We start from the raw sequence: 7,062 nt of genomic DNA, 5'->3' as shown, positions 1-7,062 counted from the left end.
AACTACCATGGAACAGGTCATTTGACTGAAATACAAAGGAATCAACCACAGACATATATAAAACACACTCCAGTGAACAGCACACACATGTGGACGCATTGCAGCTGCAGATAAATTTGCATATTCGTGTGAGTCTCCTGCTTGTAGCATTTACATTTATCATATACAGTTATCATACACATTAATACAGTTTTCTGTGGAACAAAGGTACACATTCCAGACATTAAAATCCCAGCCACATAACTTCAGACTCATTTCTCTTTTAACGCTAATCTGTTCACTGTGGAGGAGAATCAGCAGAGGGATTTAGAAAAATGATTGTGAATATCAACTTCTTTTTTACAAGTGAGTAATGTATTCTGTTATTTTAAGCAATAATGTGTTAATGTAGGGACACCTTTAGATATTCCATATAAAATATTGTGTGAAATTGTCTTTACTTGAGGGAATATCATATTGTATTGTAACAGGCTATTTTTATTTCATTTCTGATATTTCAGTTCTGCAAAAAGATATTAGCGAATGTGGGTTTGGTAGTAACTAATTACATGTACTCAGTTACTGAAGTAAAATTTTGATGGATTTGTACATCTCTGAGTAATTTTGATCATAATTTACTTTTACTAAAGTAAAATAGTGAGAAAATGAGTTTATTTAGTTCCACTTCAGTCTTTCACATTTTTTGTGTTTAATTTCATTCTGTTGTGTTGGTTGAGCTCCTGTTCTGCTTTACTGTTACTCAGACCTCTCATTTTTGAGCTTTAGAGTTTTACTTTGGACCAAAATATCCAAAAGGAGACGAATAGAGGGTAGAACGTTACATAAACTATATATACATGATGTATTTGTGAACAGTACAGTTCAGATGTTCATGTTCACAGAATAAATTAAAATCTGTTTAGGAAATAAACAGCCTATGATACTATAGAGCCTAATCAAGAGATCCACATTACATTGATTATTGAAATTGTAATGGAGAATTCATTTACTGATTTATATGACATTTATGCAAATTACAATAAATTCTCATACATGGAGTATTACTGTAGTGTTAATGAACTGTACAGTAACATTACAGTAAAATAACATTATGTTTCTGTGCTGCAAGGTGAACCTCTTTTGTTTATCCACATTCTGCAGTAATGGTGCATGGAACTAACAGTGTTTTAGTGAACTCTTACTAAAGGTAGAAAGTTAATGCCTCAAGATCCTACAAGAAATATTACATTCAGGATAACCTGCATGGCAATGAGCTGCAAAAGTTCAGTTTAATGTATAAACCCAACTCCCAAAAAGTTGGGACAGGATGTGAAATGCTAATGAAAACATGAAGTTATAATAATAAATGTTCTAATAAATGTTTGGGAACTGAAGACACAAACTGATCCTGTTTTAAAAGCAGATTTTTTTGCCATTCTTCTGTTATACAAGTCTTACTATATGTAGCCTTCATAGTCATACTTTAAGCTTAATAATGCACCACACTTTTTCAATAGGAGACAGTTCTGGACTGCAGGCAGGCCAGTCTCGCACCCACACTCCCTGATTATGCAGCCATGCTGTTGTAATACATGCAGAATGTTTCTTGGTGATGTCAGGCTGAAATGAGCATGGACATTCCTGACAAAAGACATCATGTAGCATATGTTGTTTGAAAATGTATTCAGGATTAATGGTGCTTTCACAGATGTGCAAGTTACTCATTAATACTCTCCCATACCACGACAGACCCTGGCTTTTGGTCTTTACCCTGTTAACAATCTAAATGGTCCTCTACCACAATGTCAATTATTTCCATAAACCACTGTGCATCAGTCCATTTCAGATGAGCTCAAGTCCAGAAAAGTTCACAGGGTTTATGGACGTTCTTGACATATGGATTCTGCTGTGCATAGTACAATCTTAATCTTATTTTGGATTTGTGAATGCAGCAAAGAACAGTGTTTATCTATTGACAACAGTTTTTCGAAGTATTCCCAGGACATGTGATGATATCCATCGCAGAAGCATGTTGATTTTTAATGCTGTGCCATCTAAGGGCACCCGATCGCACTGGGAGGTCAGAACCGAGTGTATAAATTCTGGCTCGCACCCATACAGGAAGCTTATTGGTATTATTGGTTTAGACTTTTTGGCTAAGACGGAAGCCAAGATTGACATTGCAAGAGCTATTGCTGACTCTGGAGCAGAGTTGAGAAGATCCATGGGCGGAGTCAAGGGAAACCTTTGGCACTAGAGGAGCTGAACACGCAGCACTAGATCCTTTGGCTGGAACTCTGAAAGAGGCCGCTGGACAGCAAATAAGGGAAACAGCAGCGGCCTTTGAAATGCACCGGCTACATTCAAGCAGCTGATGGAGCAAGTGCTCACCAGCATCCTCAAGGACCCATGCATCATCTACCTCATGCTGGTCCACACACAAAATTTTCAATGAGGCATTCACAAATTTGAATGAGGAAGCTGAGCACTAGTGACAAGGACATCAATGCCATTCCCTTGCAAGTGCAGGAGGGTAGTGACAGGGTCATTACAGCTGGTGGTTGAGCAAGCAAGAGCTCATTTACTGCATAACGTGAAGGGAATTACAGACTGTTGTGTTGGGGCTGCACCAGTTCTAGCCCTACCTGTACAGTGTTCCCTTCATGCTGTACACTGATCATGCCTCATTGCCCTGGCTCATGCAGTTCAAAGAGCCCAAGGACTAAGTAGTGAAATCGATCTTGGCGTTACAGGAGTACAATTTCTCCATTGTGCACCATGCTGGGTGCCTGCACAGTAGTGCCAATGCCCTATCCTGCATTTCTGTAGTAACAATTATACAGAATTCTTACACTTTGATGGCAAAGCCTCATTAAAAATAACCAATGGTTACTTACGGATTTAAATGCTGATTAATAATTGAAATAAAACCTGAATTTGTAAGGCCTGTGTACTGCCACTAATTCTAACTGATTGAACATATTTAATGATGAATGGTTACACAAAAATGTGTCTCTCCACCAGGGGTCACTGTGCTCATACTAACTACAGAACTACCTACAGTACCAACTACAGTAATACCTACAGAACCATCTACAGCCACAAATTTCACTGTCTTTTATGAATGGACTAGACCTGCACTTTATTGTAAGTAAAGCCTGCACTCACATTACTGCTAGCATCATTTTAGCTATACAGATATGTAACTATGTATGTAACATATAACAACACACAACAATATATAAGAGGAAAGCCCCCCAATGAACCCACCTATAAGCCCATTTGCACTATTAAGATGAAATATTTTTAAATTTAGAGTATTTAAAAAGTATTGGATATATCATCTAGTAAACAGACTGATGTCTGTTGCTGTGAGTTTTGAGCAAGAATAATTCTTTTAGTTTTATAGTCTTTTATATAATCTATAGGTATATTTGTGTGAATGTGGAGGGACTGTCCTAAACACAGAGTAAGGTCACCATAAAACCATTTTTTCAGATTTTGGACATTTTAGGACAAATGATTTAAATGTTAGTCATTTTTACAGAACACAGAGATTAATGAGGAAAATAATTATCTATATGAAAATGATGCTCAAGAATTGATACATCACTTCTCATTTCAAAAGACAGCTTCTCTGAGATAGCAGCTAAAGTCAGAAGTCAAATGACCAGTAGCAGTCTGAACATGTAGCAGTGCCAGGACTGTTTTGAATGGGCACGACAAATTGGTGAATGGGCCAAATCATGAATTTCACAGGGGTTTTAACCTACATCAAATCAAAGTTTAACTATAACAAGTATTTACTAAGCATTGTTAAATCCCTGCAATAGGAAAAAAGCACAGAAATAGGAGATACAAGTTTGCTAATCTGGGGTGACCATATGCCTTTGCTTTCCAGGACAAAAAACAACAACAAAAAATCATCCAGTCAGGATTATCTGGGATTTAGCTTTGATTTATTGTTCACATTTGCTTTCTACAGTCTGCCCTGTGCCACTCTCCTGCCCCTATGTCCTCATTTTTGAAAACCAAATTATGGTCACCCAAGCTAATCAACCACAATACATAAAACTCAGTGCTCATAATGAAAAAATAATTCAACTCTTTTTAATACCTACATTAAGCGCTGAAAGCTGGGTGTTTGAGAGTGTATTGGGGGAGCGATGCTAAGCAATCTTTTTTATCTGTATTTGAGACCAATAGATGATAGATCAGAATTTCAGCTTTCCTGATATTTATCTAGAAACAAATAAATAGTCTTAGGCTACGTTTACACAGCAGGTAAAAGTGGCCCAAATCCTATCTTTTTCTTCATATGTAACACAGATGTGTCATCTTTGTGGCAGTGTGAACAGCAAAAAACATTTAATCTGACATTTTCAGTTCCAATTTGAGATGGTTTCATATGTGGTACTGAAACCTGATATGTATCCGATATGCAGCAACGCGACTCAGTCTGAACAGCCTGATCGGAATTCATGTGATTTTTACATCAATCCAACTCAACATTCATTTCGCGCTGCTGAGACCTCATAAACATAAATCACCCAACTGTTATATTCTTATTTTGTGATGCTTTTCCAGACTTTTACCACAGCTTCTTTCAGTTGTGTGTTTTGAAGTGCAATATAAATAAACTTTTTTTTTGGTTGGGTCTTCACTGCAGTCACAATGTTCCTATCATCAACTGCTGTTGTTTTCCTTTGCTGACCTGTTTAATGTCTGGTTGTCAGTGCATCAGTGATTTCTTTCTTTTTCATGGCATTCAAAAATTTATCTTTTGATCTCAAACCCAAATGTCTTCGGTGTATAGCAAAAACAAAAGATTTGGTCTTCCCTTTCTAATACTTTTAGAAGAAATTATATATATATATATATATATATATATATATATATATATATATATATATATATATATAATGTGTGTGTGTGTGTGTGTTTAATGAATACTAGGTCAATAAATACACTGTCATGCTAAACCTTACAGACATGCTAATTCTACAACGCTGTTTCCAAAAAAGTTTAAACGAATTTACATAACTTTACCTGTCATTTGTTGGCCCGTCCCAACTTTTTAAAAATGTGTTGCTGTTATCAAAGCTAAAATGGGCATGTATTTTTATAAAAACAATACAATTCTCAGTGTCAACATATGAAATGTTGTCCTTGTAATATTTACAATTAAATATAGGATTTAAATTATTTTCACTTCATTGCATTCTGTTTTTATTTAAATTGCACTGTGCCAACTTTTTTGGAAATGGGGTTGTACATCAAGAAAAAAAAACACTTAATTGCAAAAAATAGGTAATGAACAGAATATTCTATGATTGTCTTTATCAATTTTATATGTTATTCAAAATTGTCATTGAGTAAGTTGTAAGCAATACCAGGAAAAAGGCTTTATGCTCTGTAAACGGGCAATACTTCACAAAGTGTGGGTGAAAGCAAACAGTCTTTATAGGAGTCTGTAAATGTGAACTATGAACAGGTATAACATATAACAATATATATGTCAATGTGTAACATGTTTAACATTTTGTTTCTGCTCAGGCAATGTCACGGTGAAAGGGAATTCTAAGGGAGCTCCATGTGTTTTTCCATTCTTTTACAATGGATCATATTATGATGACTGTGTTAGTTTTGATCACCCTAACCCATGGTGCAGTACGACTGATAACTACACCAGAGATGGACAGTGGGGAGAATGCCTCGACTATGGTAATGTTAATCAAATCTCTAAAATGATTGCTTTTTTGTATTTTTAATATAATCTATTAGCATATATATTTAGCATGTGTGTGTGTGTCTGTGTGTGTAGATGCATATTCACTCCTATTTAATTCTCTTGTTCTCAGATGTTTGTCTAAATCACAAAACTCTATCTGACCCATGGCGGAACATTGGTTGTATCCTCAACTATTTCCATATCTGCCCTGACTTTTACTTGCAAGAAGGGTGGTACCGCTTTACTGGTATTGGTGGAGACCGCATGGCTTACTCCTGCTTAATTATCACAGACACTGTCTATGATACCAGTAATGACTTTTGGCTTCAGGATAGTACATGGGGTCTAGACTGTGGTGAAGGACTGATCCTCTACTACCTTGTTCCAATACGTGGAGTTTACCTGACATGTAAGTAGGTTTAAAGCCAACATATTATTTTGCCTTAATATTAAAGTGTTAAGAATTGACTTTGTAGATTTACAGTATTTGCTGTAGACAGGGGTGGAATAAGTACAATACCTCTGTGCCTGAGAAAAAACTTTACTCTTGGTAAAATACTAAAAAGTAAAAGTAAAAATTTACTTACTTAGGGATGTCTTTAAATATCAAAACTGAAAGTCTTTTGGGTTATTATATTATTATGATTAGGAGGACCTGTGTGGCTGCAGACATAAAACTTTTTCACTTCTTCTTAATTGAACTTATTCAAAATAATATTATACAAGGTCCACCAGCATACATAATAGTGAAGAGGCAGAACATTTTTCTTTATGCCAAATCCACCTTGGGTGTTTGTTATCAAAAAGCTGTTTTTGTCTCATCTTACCATAGAATCCGGTTCCAGCCAAAGCTTCAGTGGCATCCAACAAACTCCAGGCACTTATGTTTGTAGTTAGATGAAAGAAAAGGCTTCCAAATAGTTTATTCATGTGGAAGTGGCATCTAATCATAGTTTTTCTCTTTTTTTTGGTCTTAGTGACCCCCAAAATTTTTCGAATCTCCAACCATGATCCTTAATGAAATTTTTGCCACTCTGTGAATGGAGGCGAAATACACATGTTGTCTTATAGTCAGATTCTCTACAGCTCTAGTTGTTTTAAGCTCCGTAATTATTGCCCCAACAGTGGAAATGGACATTTTAATCCAAACAAAGCTATTTTTTTTATAGCAATTGCCTGATTTATGAAGGTCAGCACACTTTTTCTGTCACATCTCCCTCCGACCTGGCTGAAACTACAGCCGACATGGCTGCCTCAGACTGGAATTCCCAGAACCCTGTGCTTTGTCACATAACTCAGGGCTCCAACTGATCCACCTATCATCATCATCTCAGCATCATCAGACTTCTGAT

The sequence above is a fragment of the Colossoma macropomum genome, unplaced genomic scaffold (genome assembly GCF_904425465.1).
Source record: "Colossoma macropomum unplaced genomic scaffold, Colossoma_macropomum, whole genome shotgun sequence".
Lineage (NCBI taxonomy): Eukaryota > Metazoa > Chordata > Actinopteri > Characiformes > Serrasalmidae > Colossoma > Colossoma macropomum.
This window is presented reverse-complemented; position numbering follows the sequence as displayed.